At 42.8% G+C, this 20850-nt stretch overlaps 1 long non-coding RNA gene across 1 annotated transcript in view; it reads right to left on the bottom strand.

Moving 5' to 3' along the window:
* Positions 1 to 11294: 11294 nt before the first annotated feature.
* The window catches only part of LOC125328257, a 39847-nt gene continuing 30291 nt past the window's right edge, over positions 11295 to 20850 (bottom strand). The window contains exon 3 of the long non-coding RNA XR_007204627.1: positions 11295 to 11656. This is a non-coding gene — a long non-coding RNA (uncharacterized LOC125328257). The remainder of the gene's footprint in view (positions 11657 to 20850) is intronic.

Genomic DNA, 20850 nt, shown 5'->3' with positions numbered 1-20850 from the left:
GAGTAGAGCCAGCTCCTGCTATAACCCTCTGCAGTCACTAGAATCATAATTATTGAAATAATATGTAAGGGTTTATTTTCATTTATGTACATCTTACTTTAGCAAAACAGTCACAAACTTACTGAACTTTTATGTGTCCATCTCTGTACCGCTTAACTTTGAACTTGAGATTTAAATGCATTTAAGGTTCTAGAGCATATGCTTAAAATTAAATATGTGATAAAATATTTTGCTAAAGCCATAAAACAAGCTAAAATTAACACATACAGAAAATGTAAGAGCAGTGAAGCAAATAATAACAATAACAGGAAAAAATTCCATTCATTATTACCATGCTGAATTGAAACACATTGTGATAGCTGTAACACAGAACCCAGGGGACTTTATGGCATCCTACAGCAGAACGTGACCTGGGAAGAACCTGTTGTGCTCATGTCCTCTCATTTTCTGAGAACAGCATTGATCTTACAAAGCTGAGCCAGAAAACAGGGCCCTCAATTCTAGCCTTGACTTTGATGCTGCTCCACTAGAAAATTTGGGTAAGCTCCTTATTGGGTCGTGCACCAGTTCGCACACCTGTAAAATACTCAACACCTTTACAAAGCTCTTTTGATATATATAAACTCAATAATGAGCATGGCTGATCACCTCTCCATTTCTCTACTGTGCAGTGGAGGTCAATGGAGAGACATCTAAATTTGTCCCATGACCAAAATAACTGCACTAATTAAGAGGCTGATTGGGTGAAGCTAATTGCCACCAAAGTCACAATGCAGGGCTTCTTGACTTCAGCACAATGACACCCTTTTGCAGCTCTACTGCTTTCAACCAGCCCCATGGCAGACAGCTCTTACGTGATGCCCCATGTTCATGCACATCACCTCAGGACAGCCCTTCCCAGTGGCCCATTTCCATGGGCCCTCTGTCCCCAAACCCTTTTCTCCACATATCAGTGCTGGAGTTATTTTTTCATCTATTTTGCAACTGAGGTCTAATTTTAATTTTTATTGTCTTCTCATTAAATTCAGCAGCAGTAGACTCTGGAGGGTGGACATACAAACCCCAGAGACTTTTCGTCTGCATGGGAGATTAATTCAGGTCAGATCCTAATTTCCCCAGCAGCTTGTTGAGTGGAGACCCAAACCTGCAGGTTAAGCCCACTGGTATGTACTTCCAGGAGACAGTTTACACTCCTGTTGCCTTTTTGATAGGATGACTGACAATTTCACAGATTCTTTCACTTGCATCTGTCTCATCCTCTTTCTCATTATTACCCCCTGCAGAGAAGTAAATGAATTTGAGGTACTGAAGGTCTTCACTGGTCAAATGCACTTAAACTGCCAGAGCCTCCTCAGCAGTTGACAAGTTTGCATTGCTACAAGCTTGACTTGTGACACCTTCTCAGCAGGAGAGCCACTGGTCTTCAGCAGCAAGATTGACCTTGGAAAGTCCACGCTGGCCTCCTACTGTGTGAAATACAGCAGAGATGCAAGGAATCCTGCCACGCAAGTAAACAAAGGACAGGTTCAATTCAAAGAGTGTGATTTCTGCAACACCCAGCAGAAAGAGCCTGGCTAAGCTTGGAGTGCAGTTCCTGAACAATCCATGGGGCAAAACAAAGAGTTGGGGTTTTTTCCCCCAAAATGAGTGCAAATCAACTGATGCTAAAAACATTTTTATTGATGATTATGGGAAAGTACAAAACTTTTTTGGAAAAGCAGCTCTTTGAGGTCAAACATCAGTCCGGTCACATTCTATTCTATATTAATGACCTGGCTGGAGGAGTAGTTGCACTACTTATTGAATTTGCAGTGATACTGGGCTGGAAGGGGCTGCCAGCACGCTGGAGGAATGGATCACTGTCAAAATTCTCATGCAATTAGTGGAGAAATAGAGGCAGAAAAATAACTCAAAGACATTGAAAAAATCTGGGGTTCTGTAGGAGCGGTGACAACTGGATCTGCAAGTTAGGTTGGATCACAAAGCTAAATCCAATAATGTCATACAGAAAAAAATAAACCTTATTCTGAGATAAATACGTAAGGAGAAGGTCACAGGAAAGACAGAAAAAAGAAGAGTTATTTCTTCTTTCTGGTATGAAAGCAAAGTGTGGCACATCATGTCCAGTCTGGAACATCTTTAAAAGAAAAAAAAATGGCAAACAAGAATGTAAGAGTAATCAGTGGACTTGAAAACACGAGCTGTGAGGAAAATCTGAAGGAATAATTTTCTCAGTCAAGTGAGGAGAGCTACAACAATCTTCAAATAAATAAAAGTTGTGTAGAAAACAAAATATTTCTGGCTCAAATTGTGACAAGCATGATTTCTAGGCTCAATTCAGTAACAAACATAGATGTTTGCAGCCATTTCAGATGTTTCAGGGCATGTGATAGTTTTTTAGGAGGTTGCAAACTTGACACAGGTACTACAGCGGACCAAGCCTTTCTGGAGAGGTAGCTAGAGATAGGCTGGCAAGATGAGCAGCCTTTGAGCACCATGCCAATTGCCTTGCTTCCCAAAGCCTCTGCCAGCCAGAGGAAACATCCCTAAATTAGCTGGTATTCTTTCTCTCTCTTACCTACAGGTAAGTAGGGTTTACTGTGCCCCTGAAGCCTGCTGGTGGATCACCAGGCATGGCCACCCAGCCATGGACTCTGGAATGCTCAGAGCATCTCCAGCCTCCCAACTGTTGCTGTTACAGGTGGATTGACAGGGATGAAGTGCCTTCAGCAGCTCATGTTCAGTACTAGGCATTAACATGGCTGCAGTGTGCAAGAATTTCCCCCACAGCTGACACAAAGTCACAGAATGGATTGGGTTGGAAGGGAACTTAACGATCATTTCTTTTCAGCCCCCTTGCCATGGGCAGGGACACCTTCCACCAGGTTGCTCAGGGCCCCATCCAACCTGGCTTTGAACACTGCCAGGGATGGTGACTAAGCCCAGCTGTGAGGAAGGGCTGCAGTGCCACATGGACTGGTGTGAGGGGAACACTACAAATGTCTTCCTTACTCATTGGATGGCTGCAGTTAGAGGATGCTAAATCAATATATAGAGAAAGAGAACTGGATAGAACAGTTAAGGACAGTTTCTGCATATAGGGAGTAGATGCATGAACTGGGCATGCCATCCTACCCTGAAATTTCTTTTTCCTGTTCAAACATTTCTTTAGTTTTTTGTGTTAACTCTCTTTCTCCCTCCTCCACTCTGGCCTACAAGAAGAACAAGATAATTTGAATACAACTTTAAAAGAATACTTGCCTTGAGCTGGAAAAAAAGGGAAAATTTACTCTGCTTGTAGAGGAAGAAGGATAAGTACTCCACCTTAAGTAGCCTTAGTTCAAAATTAAGCATTGCTTCTGCTGTAATACGACTGTGGGATATGCCCAGCCCCGACCCTGGAGGGACATCTGCTGAGATACGGAGAGTGCTCAATCTCCCAGCAGGACTCCCCTGGAAAGGCAGCTACTCTTCAGTTACAGCGAGAAGAAGACAAGCCCAGAATCCTCACGGAGACCCTATGCAGGTCTTTTGTAACCCATTGGCCTTTACCCTCTGACACCCACCCCCTGTATCCCTATAAAGCTAGCCCCCTGCCCCTGTGAGAGAGAGAGATGCTCATCCTTATCCCCCCTTCGCCGGACTAATAAACTACCTTCGTGCAGAACAGCTACACGGGCCTCTCGTCTCTCTCCCTGCTCTGGCCTGGAGGCTGCCCTGCAGAGCTGAGCTGAAATCATGAGCTGACAATCACTAAAGAGCTGACAGCTTCTGCACGGGCCCTCCAGCTAGCAGCTGAGGGAAGACACCAGGCCTCGGGAAGGCGATCCTCCACGGGACCATCTCTGCGGACCAGTCACAGCTTCCTCGGTCAGAGCTACTGACCCCACACCAGCTGCCACATACGACTACATTTCTTTATCTGTATTCTCATAATTCAGGCCAAAATTTTGTTGAGGAAAGGAAAAAAGGAAGAATTTATTTGAACCTTGAAGGTATGCCAACACCTCTGGATTAACACAGGTTTTTGTGGTCTGTGAAGCTCTCAAGAGGCAATTTGTAAAAGCCTGTGATGAGATTCTGGCTAGCAGCGATGGCTGGGGAGGGTGTTGGTGGCTCAACAGTGTGGGGCAGCCTCATCAGGAGGCATCAGAAAGGGGTAGAAAGATGTTATGCAGAGACTGTTCAACATATGATTACAGACAACAGTTGCTGATGGTTAAAAAATCTGTTAAAAACCCAACCTTCCTTATGCCTCTCAACACAGCAATATATTTCCTTTAGAAATAAGAATAGGCTGTCTCATTTCCTTCTCACTGCCAGAAGCCTCATGCTGTGTGTGGTTCCTGGAGCTGGGTTTGGCACCCTAAAACACCCTGCTTGCTGAGCAACGCCTGCCTCCTGTTTTGGGGATGCCATCAGTCTCATGTGCATGGAAAGCCCTGAGGGAAAAAAGGGAGGCAGATATTCAATATTGTGCAGCCCCTCAGAGGCTGCCTGTGGGCAACAATAAGCCCTGTGACGGACCCTGCAAAGAGCTTCACTTGTTGCAGAAACAGAAAACATTTCTCAAAGAGCAAAGCTCACAAAATATCAGAATAAAAGGCTCTTCCATCAGGTTGCAAAGTCAGCATGTTCACCACTGTTCATGCAAAAAGGTGACTTAATTTTTCCTCTGTTTCTTCACTGTCCAACTGGCACATAAAACCCTCCAGCAATTCTGGTTTTAAGGTATTATTTAGTAACTCTGGCATGAAATGCTGAGAGGCAAAGTGCCTAGATTAGCTGAAGTAGCATCTGAGACTGAAAAGGCATCTAGATCTTCTGTATATTTAATGTTTCAACCAGAAATACAGTCTCCATGCTTCAATTTAAAGACAGAGAAGCTCTAATCTTGCAATGTGGCCTGGAGTTCACAGTAGAGGAAAAAAAGAGAGAGAGAGTTGGGAAGACTATCATAACCACTTAATTAGCTGCTAGATCAGCCACTGTAGCAGAGCAGGATTTATTTGTGAGATAAATGGGTTTTCAGGTTTCTGTCTTACAGTTTTACGATTCTCATCATGAGATAAAACAAGTAAAATAACTCAGAGTAAAATATAAGAATAGGTTTTACACAATGGGTTGTTTCCCCTCCTTCTCTTGCCATTTTCACTTGTCTCTATTCACCCTCCTATTTGGTGGAAGCTCAGAACTTTTCAGAATTTTTAAATTCTGAAATCAAAATTAAAAATTTGTCACAGAAATATTTGTGCAATAAAAATGTCTAGCAAGTTTTCATGTTTCTGGCATGAGTGCATAGGTCTGTACTAGTTTGAAAGCAAACCAGTGAGAGACTCAAAATCTTCTCTACTCTTCCCCCCAGGAACTGGGTGCGATTGTTGAAGAGGCCCCAGACATTGCAGCCCAGACTAGGACAGGCAAACAAAGTTGAGTATATATTCCAAATGATGTTCATTGCCTCTGAGGTTATCATGCAATAGACATAATAAACCAATAAAGCAATTTTTATACCATACCCTGGCCTCAACAGGGGCATTACAACAAGCAGGTAGTTCCCTATGTGTAGAAAAATATAGAGAACAAGGTACAAGACCCATGTAAGCATGTTGAGCATCATGGTGAATAGGTGGTTTCTGTAATACAAAATTGTCATTCTGACTTCTCTCAGGACTGGCCCCACAATGGCCACTAAAAGATGTACTAGTTTGAAAGCAAACCAGCAAGAGGCTCAAAATCAGAACTACATTTTAAAAGGAAAATTAAAATAAGTGCAATAGTACAGGAACACTGACAGAGTCAGGATACAACCTGACACCCTGCTGGGCAGGGTGGTGGTAGCAGTCCAATTAAACGGTGGCTGCAGACCTCTTGAGGTGATAGATAGGGTTCTGTTGAAGCAGTGACCCTGTAGAAGGGCCTGGTCTTCCTCTGAATGTCCAGTGGTGGTCACGTAGCTCTTATCCTCTGGGAACCCAGTAAGAAAGGCTGGCTTTGGTGTTCCAGACCCCAGATTATATGCAGGTAAGAATGCTTGGCTCCTCCCCCTGGGCGGAGCATCTCACACTGGGATGATGTAATTTTATGAGTCACTCAGTGAGGCTTGATAGCCCATCAACAGAACAGTATCCCTCTGGAGGGAGTTATCAGATAAAGAGCACTGCCCCACCTGGTTTTAACAGATGGTGATGGAATACATGCTTTTGGTTACATCTTACATTGTAACCTATGACAAAGTCTCACAGCATACTGATAAAATATTTGTGCCTCATGAATTAGCTTCCTTTACACTGTAGGAAATACAAGAAGAAAGCTGGAGTAGAGACAATAGCACCTGAATTTTCTACCTGTCATTGTTATGAGGTAGCAAGAGGTGGGTGTGCTGTTAGTGGTTGCCTCAGAGACAGGTTCCAAGCCATGGCCACCCCCTGCACTTTGCATGTCTGAGCTGACACCTGATGTTCCAGCCATTCATCCATCACAAGGATGGCTGAATCCAAGCAAGACTGTGGTCCAGGTGCACTTCCCACCTGATTAGCCTCATGTGAGATGTTACTTGCTGTCCCCACGGTGTGAATGCCATCCTTTAAAGGCAAATACAGAAAGGCCAGCCTGTCCTGTAAATTATCCTGCAGCCTTTCTGGCTCCCTGAATATTTTGCTTACTGCACTGTATTTTTCTCTGCATGCTGCAACAGCTCTGCTCTCCTCAGATGCTGCAGCTGCATTGGTAAGTCCTGCAGCCTTTCTGAATTGGGTTCATTTCTGCAAGGTACCCCTTGCAATGACCTTGAAAAGCAACAAGGAATCATGCTGCAATGAAGTGTTATGTGCCCACCCACTTAGAAAACAAAGGAGTCTGATTGCCTCATGAAGGCAGCCTTGATGCAGATGCAGCAGGAAGAGACGGCCTCACCTTTCAGATATTTCCAGTGTCTGGATCCAAATTTACAACAAATCAAGAATAGGAGTACGCAGATCTACTTCAGGATTATGTGACTGGAGGGTTAGAAGCAAGTGAAAGAATCATATGCAACAATAACATTTCTTTTCAGTGTAATGTAGAATGTCAATATTTAGCTTTGGTAACTAAATGGATCAATCAATGACTTGGGTTTATCTTTAAACCAAAAGCTGTCTTTCAAGTCCATTCCTATTTAGAGTAAATACACAAGATGCTTTCCTTTTTTCTTCCCTTTTTCTGTTTTAACTCAGGATATCTATAACACTTTTGTGTAGTGTTAGGATGGGTTTTTTCCCAGTCTCACTGTGTTTGTAAATAATCCAATGTGCTGAAGAACAGTTGACATAGAAAATTGCACAACAATGAACCAAAAGTCTGCTTAGTCCCATGTCCTGCCTCCTTACCTCAGATCAAAAGCAGATCTCTGCAGAAGAGGATATGTATCAATACTCCAAAGACTTCATCCTCCAGTAATGTGCAGCTTGAGGGTTTCAAATCCTTGGTATTGAATCATTTACAGTTGAGAAGGGTGTTATTATCTGCATTTTCCTCTCACTGGAAATGCTTTCTATCTGTCCTTTGCACAAACCACATTTTTCTTCAATTATTCTTTCCTGTAATCTTCACTTGAAAAGGAAAATAAGTTTGGCTAAAGACTATTTTGGGCAGAGCTAACAAAAAATTGGAAAATCTCAAATGAGATTTCAGAGATCTGATGAATATTTTCTTCATTCACAGACTTGAGGGTCTGTCACAAGCTCAAGCTCCTATACTTTCAGTACTCTTGGTACATCTTCTCTACTTTCTTCTAATTTGCAGCTGGGGTCTTAGATGTTAATCCAAGACACCTGGTCTGTTGTCCTGACTTCATAGTCATTATTTCTATCAATGCTCTCCCCGTTTTCCAAGACTTTCTTCAAAATGCTTGAGAAATTACTTGCTGGCAAGACATTACTGAGCAGGGGACAGTGCTGCTAATTTAGAAAATCTATACTTCTCAGTGTAGCAGCTAAGTTTGGACCTCAAATAATTAAGAAATGACAGAACCCTCTGAAATGCACAGAATTCTTCAAGCTCCCATCAGCTTGTTCTCAGCTGGAAGTAAGCCTGTTTCCAGCAGAAATCTCCTTTACTACATGATTTTTTAAATTTCAGATTTGTAAGAGAGCATTTGTGACAGATCCCTGACTGCCCAGGGACAAGCAGCAGTTAAAGAATCACTTTGTTTCGCTCTGGACTCTGGGGTGTATTTTGGAGCAGGCTGGGGTAGATGAGCAACTTTGATGAACATGAGGATGCTGTAAGCCCGTGTCAGCAGGTACAAGCACAGGAAGAAAATGACAGCCATTAATACAGCACTGGCTGTTAAACTCTAAATGAGCCTGAATGCAGTTCTTTCAAATGAATCTATTTTCTTTTCCCCAAAGTGTAAAAGGTCCCTGTGCCTAAAGAAAAGGAGGGACACTGTCACTGTCAGAAGATGGCTGTTATCTGTAGGGAAGGCTTTGCCTCATCTTCCCGTTCCATTAATCAAGCACTTTTTATGGAGAGGTCAGGAAAGCCTAGTGATACAGCTTCTTCACTGCAGGGAGACAGCAGAGCAACACGGTTCTTGATGGAAAAAAGGCACATTGTGTTGACTGAAAGAATTTGTGGGTTTGTAGTTTTTTGCCTTATCATTGTTTGTAATTTACAAAAGGCCAAAGCATTTTAGTGGGTTTTTTTGCACAGTGAGTTTCTGTATTCCACTTCAAAGCAAACTGCCTTTTCTAAATTTGTCTTAATAAAAATCTTCAAAGTAGGTCTAAAGAAAAGAAGATCAAATACTGAAATATCTTTCAGAATAATATGAATTTATTTTTTTTTCTGGAAGAGATTTGGTTTTAAATCCTGTTAGAATTGAAAAAGAGTTTCTTGTATGTTTTGGGAGATGGAAGGCAATGTTGCTTCTTCCTCCTGGCTACCAGTTCAGAAATTTGCAGAGCTCCAAAATAGTGCTATTTGGCCCCTTTCCCCTGGAAATTTTTGAAAGGACAGCTGTAACTCTGAACATGTGTTCACACAAGCATGAGAGCAGAGGGGGACTTACTTTGGAAGTGATTTTATCTCTTCAGTGTCTTCCATGCCTGCCCGGGAAGGACACACCCACCCACACACAAATGCTGTAGTGATGCCTGGTGGTGTTCAGGACCAACTACAAGAATTGTATTGTCACTGCACCACAAGTGACTGATGTATGTTGTGCACTCTCACAAATGAAAGCCTGGACATGGATTATCTAAAGGGCCCTTCCCAGCTGAGATGCCTGAATTCATAACTCTGCACGTGAATCTCCTTTTCTTTTTCTTCCTCCTGCAGGTGTGCCTGACAAAAATGAACACAAAAATAAATTCCCAAGAGACAAGAATACAGCATCCTCTCCATGTCTGCTAAAGATGAGCATATGGTTTTGTTTTGCACCTTGAAATCTGCTCTGCACCCTCAGCCTGCTTCCACAGACCCTGACTCACTTTCTGAAGAGTTCTGTAAACTTAAACTTGTTTCTTTATTGCTGAAGAAATAGTGAAGTTGCAAAAAAAAAAAGCCAGAGAATTCAAAGGGAAGGCAAACACACTGTTCATTTAGACCCTGATGTTGCGGAGATGTTCTGAAGGGCGGGTGCCTGTCGGCACTTCAGTGTGTGGTTGTTGTCATTGCTCCCTCTGCATCCCACATTTATCGCTTCTCCTGTCAGCAGGTCTGTGTGTCCCTGCAAAGGTCCGTCCTCCCTCAGCCCCTGTACATTTTATTTGCTGCTGTAAGCACCATGTTTGCGAAGTGCAATCTCTAGGAAGGGGCTTTTCTTCACACACACATCTTTTTCTACTGTTAAAAACACATAGGTGTTCCCCACAGCCATTTTGAAATTCCTTTCATACACACAGCAAAGGTGAGGAAGTACTCATTTTTTTTCTTGGTTTTGCCACAAATCAGTGAAAGTGGTTATTGCTGCCTGACAGGGCAATTGAATGAAGATGTTTTTCAGAGGTGGCACTATAAAGGACATTGACCATTGAGATAAACTACTCTTTAATAGCTTTCTGTGGGTTCCTTTATCAAGGCTTTGTGCCAAACAGCAAAAATCTCTTATTACAACTGAAAATCAGCAAGGGGGATAATGTTCTATTTCAATTGTCCTGGTAAACACAACTAAAGAGAGAAGTGTGGTAGAATAATGAGGTTAGGGATCTAAGTGATGTTTAACATAGGACCTGTGGTATTAAACTACCTCAGATACCAAATTAATAAGCAGTGATACTGGAAATCATTCTTGTGCTGAAGGACTACACAAATTAGCAGACACACTTAAACCTGTAAATAACTTGCTGGCAAACTGCTGTGAAGGTGGCTTTCTTAGAGGGGCAGGATAGGCTTTGCTATAAGAACGATAACTAAAAAGGCTGTGATATGATGACTTGAGACAAGATAAACAAAATGAGGCTTCATATCTTGATACTCTTTGATTTGCCTGTAAGGGATGATAGTTTCAAGTCTGGGTTTTCCCCCATTCCATACTCTGAGAAAAATCCAGTCCGGGTTTTCCCCCATTCTGTATTTTGGAAAAAATCCAGTCCAGGTTTTTCCCCCATTCCATATTCTGGGGAAAATCCAGTCCATATTTTTCCCCATTCCGTATTTTGGGGAATATCCAGTCCAGGTTTTCCTCCACCCTTGATCCTGGATGGAATTGACCAGAGGAAAAATCAGTATTTTTATGGCTTCCGGTGGCCAGCAGGAGCCAGGATGTGCTGAGCTACACCCTCCACCCAACACTGAAATACTGGAATTTTCTCCAAGAAAATTCAGTGGTGCCATCTTGAGAAAAAACATAATGTACTCTTTAGTATTTGCTACTTTTTTCATTTTTTATCACAATGTGAAGGATCCCCTTGCAGAATCTGGTCCATCAGACCTCAACTCACTTCTCATGAAGATTGGGACTGGTGGCAGCCATCACCCAAGCGGGGTTTATGACTCCTACTATCAGTCTGAAGGCCCAGACTCTGGATGTCACCCCAACAATAAATTGTGAAAACATCATTTGACTTCAACCACATTTGACAGAGGAGCAAAGCTCTCAAATACGCACTTTTCATATTCCATGAAAACCTGCACCATCAAAAGAGAAGAATCAGTGTTCTTACCCTATGGAAACTCAGCAGGATGAACATGTCCTTCCCTAGTCACCAGCAAGCTCAGTCACAAGTCACAAAGCTGTGCAAATACAGTTTTATTCATTGTGCTGCTCTCAGCAATATTTGTTTATCTAAAGAAACACGTGTGATGAGACATTCTGTAGGAGACTTGGCGGGTGGGTGACATTCATGAGCAATCAGCTTCTCAATGAAGCTGGAATGTTTGGGCCTGTGATTAAGGTGGACAATCAAGGATCAGAAAGTGAAATTTCATCATCGTCACCTTGCATGCTCACAGGGTGAGACAGGCACTTCATTTTCACCTCTCTATTCTGTCTCTGTATCCAGAAAATGGACACCGTCATTCAAGCAGAAAGAAGAACTTGCAATAAATGATGTATTTGACTTTGTTCCTTCAGACTTACAAAAAGGGAGACCACAGTTTCCACTTCTGAATGGGTTTAGTGTGTATCCTCCAGGATACCTCCTTTGGTCACCCTGTCGCCTTCTAACAGTTCCTACAAGAGAGAAAAATGAACAAAATGTTTCATCCAGAGTATTTTGAGCAATTAAAGTCGAGTTTGTCCATCTATTGTAGGGCCCATGCTCATCCACTGACACTCCACAGATGGAAGGAGGTCGCTCTGAACCCCAAAATAACTGGTTCAAACATAAGGTTCCATTTGTGTCTCCAAAAAACCTGTTTAGAGATTATTTCACACATTGCCATAAGCAACTTAATTAAATTTCAGTTAATAATCAAAAATAGTCACTTAAATAGTCATGTCACTTAAATAGAGATGTCAACAATTATTTAATTAATTCCACATTAGTATTACATGCTGATTAAATGCCTAACACCATCTCTTGATTTACCGTGTTAATGAGCAATATATGTATAATCAGGTTAGTTATGAAACTTCAGGCCTATCTAGCACTCTGGACAGGCAGTCTTGCTTTCTCTACCAAATCAACTCTGGGATCAAACTATCCAGTGACATAATGACACATCATCAATGCAATTATACTGAAACAGAAAATCACCTTTTGATCTTGCATTCAGCTATTTAAGATAGATCTCCAAATTTAAAGGATACATCTTCATTTGTGGTTTATATGCTTCAATAATTTTTTTTTCTGCTTCTGCAGTGTATTTGACAACATGGGTTCTTTAAACTTTAGACTGGAAATAAACCTGAGATTGAAGAAAATCACCTATAACAAAGGAGCCTGATTAACTCCATTAACTGATCATTTGGCCAGCCTGGTTCCCTTTGTTTCTGTTGAGAACCTGAAGGGGCAGAGACGTGTTTGCTCCATGCCTTGACTTTCAGCTCTACAGCCCCACTTCTTTTTTTGTCACCCAATGCCACAGCTATGTTGATTTCTGCTGAATTCCTGGAAAAGTTTCTTTCTGAAAGCAGCAGACTCTACCTGCTAGTGCAGAGGAGGTAGAGTGTAAGAAAACACCTCCACAAATCAAGCTGTTGACTAATCCCAGTGCACCAAGCAGCACAAATGCTGGCTGTTCCAGAGCAGGGAGAAAGTCTAAATTTTAATGGTAATGAAGGTGGGCAGAGAAGAATAAATACTGTCAAAGCCTGCTAATTATGAAAAGAGATGGATGGCTGCTGTAAATCAGTGTGCTGTGGGGAGAGAGTCTTGAGACAGATTAAGTTATTATTCATACTGGGGCTGTTCAAATAAATCAATGGAAATTCCATCAGCAGCAGGTTCCATTTTTGTTTCGCTTCTTGATTTATGGGTTATGCCTTTGGTCTTTTTATCAGAATCCCCTTCTGCTTTATTCCTAACAGGTATGTATAATCTAATCTGAAGCCACCAGATACTTTCTTGTGCAAAAAGATGTTCATAAACAGCCTAGTAACAGGAGAATTCACAGGGCAAGGTGCTTTTTATGTTTCAGACCCTTCAAAGTACTTTACTGCACTGCTCCTTACTTACATTCCTCACCAGAAAAACAAGGATTAAAATAGTAATTTATTCCATGTTGTTTAGCCTAGTCTTCCAATGAAACAGTATCACTGTAGTCACTACATTGGCCAGGATCCTTGGCCCTTCCACAGCAGATTGTTTAAATTTTTTCACCAGTTTCAACCAAATTTAGGGAAGGAGAAACATCTCAGGGACAGAGAGCTCCTAGTGGGATAAAAGTAGGCAGTTGGGCAGAAAACCCCACATGTCCTTGTGAGGAAAATATAGCATCTCCAGCACAGATATATTACGAATAGTGTGGAATCTAAGTGGAAAACAACCAAGGACCCAGGTTGGGAGCTCTGACATTTGTAAGTTTACTTGCTTGCTTACTTAGATGACAATTTCTCTGTAATGGTGTTGGTCTTTCTGTGTTGATATTCAGCATCTTATGTGTCACAAGAGTCCCTGTGCACTGTCATAGAAGAATCAATAAATGGCTCAGGGCATGCGGTCAGGAAGGCCAAACACATTGCACCTCATCTTGAACCTCTGCTTCAATTTATTATTATGTAGCCCTATTTACCCCACCAGCAATGTCTCAGGGTCTAAATATAGATAACACTGTGAAGTCTCAGTGGGTAGTTATGTCTGCCAGTATTGCTAAAAATGGCCCAAATTCAGGGGACAAAAACATGGACTGTAGTCAACAGATGAATGCCCAAGCAGTGCCTGGACAGCACAGCAGCACATGGAAAGGAGAAGCGTTTCAAGAATGAGGTGAACTGCTTGAGAGAGGACAACCAGACGCCTTTATTAGGCAAGATCTGGCAGTAATGGGGCACAGACTCCTTTGAATAATAAGAGCAAGTTCATGGGCTGGGCGATGACTTCAAGCAATGAGGGAAATGGTTAAAGGCCAGCTCACATCTACAGAGACCTGGATTTATCATCAGGCAGGTGCATGATGAATGGGTACTTAAATGGTCTAAGGTTTACCTGTTAACAGCACCTTAAAATCACCTCTGACTACACCACAGGAGCAGTGATGCAGACAACACTAAGACTGGATGGAAAACATTTCTCTTTTCCTGTCTCTTACTTGCTTGACAGAGCCATTCATACTATTCAAAGACCCTGCCATATCATGTGTGCTGCTACTAAGTGCCCACTTGCTTTGCATTTGCCAAAAATTGTTTTAACATTTTGGCAGCTTGGCATAGTGTGTTTAGCTGTCCTGATCCCAGCAGAGTGTTTTCAAATCCAGTAATTGCATATCATTACCTCCTTTTGTTGCTGATGCTGTTGCCTGTGCCTTCATTTACCTGTAGCTCTGGACCACTCGCTGTTAGAGGGGGCTATCTTTAATGCTCGTCTCTCCAATGGTTTGTTTGAAGCAACATACATACATACATCTTAAGAGTCTTGCAAGCAAAGCAGCATGCCACAGAGCTTAATTAAAGAGGAAATAGAAAAAGAAGCCTTTCCCCAGTGAGCTGGGGGAGTTGCATACTGCTGAAGCTGATGGGACGAGATTGATTGTCTGATGTTAACATACAAAAAAAAGGAACTTTTGACAGAGGTGCAAGAGCTATATTTCATTAGGGACAGCACCACTGAAAAGGACATTCACTCATAATCTACTCAGGGGGTTTTTTTATTATTTCGGTATCCAGCAGTGTTTTAAGGCAATTCCCATCCTACCTCCTGCTGTAAGCTTGGAAGCAAAAGAAGCCAGCTTTATTCATCAAAGCTACACTAACAGCCCCTTTTCTCTCCCATGAACCATTAGCTTGGGACCACCAATACTGACAGGTCATGGCTGTGCTATTTCCATCAAACATCAGACCTGTGCTGGAAATGATGGCAGTATCTCATCCAATTAGTCTAGAAAAGGCACTGGGATATGTTTTCCAGGTGATTACTTCTGACAGCCAGGTCCACCATTTTCTGGAGGTGCCTACTCCAGGATTAGTAGTCACTATTTCAGAGCCTTCAGGACTCTCTTTGCTCTCTTTAAAGGCACAAAGCAGCTTCCTGTGGGATTTTTAAATGGTTGTTCCAGAAAGTTTGCAATCAGCCAATGACAATAGAGGCAAGTCTGTAGGAGTTTTTCTTTCTCTCCAAAGCAGCAAAGCACTTCATAAGCACTTCATTTTTGCTGAACAGAATGCCATCATGCATCTCCAATAAATGCTGAAAATCATTCCTGAACCTGCTGGAGCCTGTGCTGTCAAGGCAGAGGCTGCACACCCAGGGAGTGCTGTCTGTACAAGCCAATGGTGCCAGAGGACTGGTCCCTATGCCCACATCGATCCCAGCAGAGATCCCTGTGTGCATGCTTATCTGGGATCATTCACACTGATACTCTTGAAAGGAGATCCTCTCTTTTGCAAGCTTCCTTATTCCAACATCATCACGAGTGTGAGGCTCTGCTCTACTTTCCTTGCTGGTCAGACACATGAAAGGGATAGTGAGAGTTAGGTTTAGGTGATCCAGCTGGTGAACCTAAAAGGAACCTGGGACCCCTGGGTGTGCTCCCAGGACAGTTGCACTGCCATATAGTGGGACTCTGTCTTCCTGTGTGGTGCTTGCCTGACAAGCTCCATACTCCTCTGTCTCTGCAGCAATGTTATGGGATTGAGGCCATGCAGGCTGCGCAGCTCAGGGCCTTTCCTGCAAGGACACCCACACTGTAAGGACACCCCATTACCAGGATGCACAAAATGGGCTGGCAGCCTGAACCCCAGCTGAGCTCAGGCTGTCTCCAGGAGAAGTTTGGAGGCACAGTAACTCAGTTCTTGCTACGCTGTTCACTCAGAGCTAAAGAGAATTTTGGTGACTGGACTTTTATGCAGCCACAAGCACTAGTACAGAGACTGTACCTGAGGAGAATGACAGTATTTCACAGCAGCCTTTTAGCCATAGTTGTATGTAATCCATTCTTCTCCCGAGGAGGAAGAAGAACAGGCTGTGCTTCAAGGTGGGTGGTTAATCATTTTCCTTAGATGACAGTAAATTTGCTCACCAAAGCATGCACAGAAGTATTCAGATGGGTCCTCTGCTCTGCCAGAAAAGCCATCTCTCTGCCCAGGATTACTTTCCTGCTCTCTCTACCCAAATCCCCACCTTAATGGTACATAAATTGGAGTTGAGTCCTTCTCCCTACATGAGGCACCAAAGGGAAGATCTCTCCCTCTCCTCACCATGTCTTACAGGGGTGTTTTCCCATACCCAAGTGTTGCCCACACAAGCCAGATAATTATACAGAAACTTCACCTCCAGCCCACCACGGTCCTGTGGATTAACAGCCCATGTGGCTTTTTCTCTTGCTTCTGTCAGCTAATCAAAAATCTCTAGTTTTGTATCATTTCACAAATATCAGTCCATTCCCTGGGATCATTTCAGCTGCAAAATAATGACCTGTAAGTGCCAATTCTAATATTCAGTTGACCTTCAAGCTAAATTGTGTTTTGCATTTGCCTTACACACTTTCATAGAAACTTAATCCACTGTCTAACATAAATGATCATTTCCAAAGAACATAATGGTTCTGAGTGCAGACAATAACTGGCTGCAATTTGCTTCATGAGCAATTTTATTTACATCGACAGCAGAAGAGCTAAATTGAAAGGTCTGCTCTTTGACTGTGGCTGTATTTGTGCTAACGCCAAAAGTATGTTCAGCTTCAGGAAATCAATTCACCTTTGATTTAGCCCTCTGTATTATTAACACAAGAATAATACAGCATATAGATTTCCTGCCCAAATGAAATGAATGAACGTCTGTCTTCATGCCGAGGCAAGCACCACCCAAATTATTGAGAAACAGCCATTTGATGGTGGGACAGTGCACCTCTCAGAGGGGCTGTGGCTGGGGTTCACACAGATGGAGCCAGCTCAAGATAACTGCTGTGCAGGCTGCTCAGGTGCCTGTGGTGCCTGATTGTGTGGCTACTGGGTCATCTTCATTGCATGCCCTGAGGCAACCTCTACTGTCAGACGCAGCTGCCACATAGACTGTGAGTGGCATGGGAAATCTTAAATGTGCTGGAGTACACTACCTGGAGCAGGTTATGTGTGACAGAGCCACGATGCCCAGTGTTGGGAAGGAATTATCACACTTGTTGCCTTTCAAAATGCTGGAGGTCACTTTTCCAGAGCAATGCAAACAAAGCCACTAGGCTGGATAGTGTAAGCAGGTTACGCAAGAGGATGAGTACCTGACATGGAGATGGGGTGGGATTTCTCAGGCACACAGTTCTCTAATTTCTCCATTCCTGGGTGGGGCTTCATGGCTGCAGAGGGAAATTATCTTGATGCCAAACACACTCACATTTTTAGAAAATATTCTTCTTTACATGTCCTCTTTTTTTCTCCCTAATCAAAAGGATAAATCATGGGGTGCTACACGGAGATTAAGGGGGAAAGTTGGTCATTTTATTTGCACAGCAATACTGCATGGGAAATCCCAGGTACTCCCAGTCTCAAAGAACCTGCAAATTACATAGAAAGTGCAAAGCATGTAGATAGGAAGTAATCATAAAAGCTTTGTGGATTATCCAAATAGAAGGAAGAGCATGATGTCCATATTATGACAGGTGGAAGCCAAGAAAGGCTAAATGAGTTATCCAAAGTCTTTAGATAAGACACATGTCATAAAGCATTCTAGTTGATGTTCTGATGTATTACTAGAAGTCCTTTGCTGTGAATCAAAAGCCAGTGATGGTTGAATTTAGGAGCTATGCCAGTATATTCCCACTGAAGATCTGGTAGAAATGAGGGAATCATGTAGCAACTTACATTTAGATTGTGCTGTGCTGGAAGTCTATGAAGAAATAAGCCCAGACAAAGTCAGTCTAAATGAGTCATGACAATTTGCCAGCTGACACCATTGCTAGCAAAGCACTAAAGAAATATTAAGTGCCTCCAGGTCAGGAAAAAGCAACTTTCATTGTGAAGGCCGAGAAAGGGAGAGGAAGGCTGTCTCAAGTGCTCTAGCAGCCCCTTGGACTGTCACCAGGAAGACTTAAGACTTTGCAAGTACTCTTTGACCTCCATCAAGGGGAGTGATTGAGAGCTGGTAGCAGTGGTGTGAAGGTGACACGCAGCACGGAAGAAGGCTCCGTGCAGCAGTGACATTTGCACATACAGTCATGGGCTGATGTACAGCCTTACTTACTGGTGCCTCTTGTGTTCTGGAAAAGAACAGTAGAAATAACTGTTAATAAAAATAAATATACTTTAATTCAATACTGGCCTAATAAAAAAGTATAGGAAAAATATGTTATTGAGTTTCTTTTTTTTTTTTTTTCTACTCCAGAAAATATCTAAATAGTCATAAAAATGTCACTAGAAGAGAGGGAGGTGAGGGAATAAAATTGAAGTATCTGGTGATCACAGGAAGTTTATAACCAGAACTCCAAGACTTTCTGTTGTTATCTTGAAGGCTGGTTTGTACCACGGCATGCAATACAACCCAAAGAGACCCCAGAGCCAGTGGCAGCAAAGAGGCAGCCTGTCAGACTGTCCATAGCCCCATGCTAACACAAGGCTGAGCCAGAACATGCTGTTACAGCAAAAGTCAGTTCATCAATCCATTGCCCTCAGGAAAACAGCCATGGCACAAGCAGGTGCAGTAAAGTGAGAAGGGAAGGGCAGGTGCAGCAAGGAAGCAAGAGAGGGCCTTGAGAAAGGGGGAGGAGGTGGGGCAAGAGCTCAGGAGTACCCCCATCACGTCAGAAGCCACCCAGCTCTTTGCCTGGGAGGGTGGCAGTGAGCAGAACCAGGTAACCTGGCTGGATGGGCACCGTGCAGAGTCACCAGCCCAGCTGCTGCACCCCATGCTGGGCTAGCAAAGCCTGGAGCAGCTCCTTCTCTGCCATGGGGTGGGAGTGACAGGGACAAGATCCCCAGGGCTTAAAGGGAGGGGACCATCCCATCAGGTCTTTTTTTCTTGCATAAAAGCTTCCTGAGTCACATGACCCCTCCCTGGATTTAACAGCACAGGCAAGCAGCACATAGTCCTGGCAGTCCTTCCCCATCTGGGTTTTAGCATGGAATGCTAAGTCATTACCTGTTTTATTTCTAAAGACAGTTATTCATTTCATTACCCACACCCCTGCAGATTTATTTCAGAAAAATATTTTACAATTACAACCTTCTCTTTTTCTAATATGGTTAAAATTTTGCTTCTAAACCTCAAAGGTAAACATTTGCTGGCTTCTTCAAGGACCATTTCTATTATTATTTCTTAGATCAGCTCCACTGTCAATTAGCCACTCCTCTGATGTGAGGATTCTGACAGCAAGAGTAGGAGAGATTTGCAACAAATTACTGCAATTTAAAAGCAGAAAAACACAGCAGGAGTGAGCAATGTCCAAGTTATTGAAGCCCACTTCAGTTCAGTCCAGAATGGTAATCACAGCTCCATAGAGGGAAGGAAGATGTGTGTCCTACCATTATAATGGGGCATTATGCTGTCAGACACTGAATAGGTATTACCATAGAGGGACTTTTCCTTCATCAAGCCTTCAATTTAAAGGGCTCTGGTGTATCAAGAAGTGCTGTTCATATCTCAGCAATGCTGCATGACTTAGACATTAGATGATATCAAATCCATTAAGGAGTATAGAGTAATAATCTGCATCCTTTCACTTCACCTTGTATTTATTGCCACAGTATGCAGTAAATGCAAGGCATTTCATGGCTAACAAGATTCACAAAGGTATTGAAAAAAAACCAATTGAAGATGGTTTTGTTTTGCTGGTTTCACACAGTTCATAATGGGACCCTCTGCACAGCATGAGGTTCACAGAGCTGGGCTCGTTCCAGGAGGAAAAATAGTAAATGTGTAATAGGTTTATAATCTGTGAGATACAGCTCAAGTGCCCTGCTTTCACCAAATGGGTCCTGGAAAACTTTCCTTTTATTGCTGTTCAGGCACATACTTACACATACAGTTTATTAAATATTTTTTCATATTGTTAAATTACATTAAAGTGAGGGAACCAGAAAAATTCCTGTGTCTGTGGAAGGTTTAATCAGTGCTGTATCTTGGACTATCCACCATCAAAGGACAGTTAGTTGCACCCCCAAAAATATTGAGAATAAAAAGCTGTTGCAGTAAAGCATTTCTCAGCTCTGTTTACATCTCCTTGCAACTACATATTTTTATAAAGTACAGCACTTTCTGAGCCTCAGCTGAAGAGCTTTAAATGAGTGAGGATGAAGGAATAGGAGGAGAGCAGTCTGCTTCACACAGACCTGCCTGAGCAGTGCTACTTCAGAGGAAAAACAGGACTGGCAGACAAATCCCTGCTTGCTTCCCTGCTCCATAGTTACCTCTGGGTAACTATTGACATCAGCAGTGTTACTCACAATTTTGCACCCATCTGACTGGAGCGCAGCATGAATAATTTCTGATCACTCCCTCCTGAGCTGGGTTTGGTCAGGTGTCCATCAGGAGAAAGCCTCCATCCCACTGGAGCCATCAGCATCTCTGTTTCAAGCCAGCTCCTGGCAAAAACAACTTGGAGCAGGTGGCCAGTGGGTCCCTCTGAGAGGCCAACATCTGTAGGTCAGCTGCAGCTGCCGTGGCTCTTCCAAGAGCTGTAAAGCTGGGGATGCTCCTTCTTAGCCAAGTTGTGCAATAAATATATTGAGGGGATTGTTTTGCCACCTGTTCCCATTTCCTCGCCTTCAGCAGTGACATTCAAAAGAAGTTTGCCATTCCCCCACAAAAAGCCTTAATAAATACCTCACTGAGCTTTTCTGCC

The sequence above is a fragment of the Corvus hawaiiensis genome, chromosome 7 (genome assembly GCF_020740725.1).
Source record: "Corvus hawaiiensis isolate bCorHaw1 chromosome 7, bCorHaw1.pri.cur, whole genome shotgun sequence".
In the NCBI taxonomy this organism is placed as follows: domain Eukaryota; kingdom Metazoa; phylum Chordata; class Aves; order Passeriformes; family Corvidae; genus Corvus; species Corvus hawaiiensis.
This window is presented reverse-complemented; position numbering and strand designations above follow the sequence as displayed.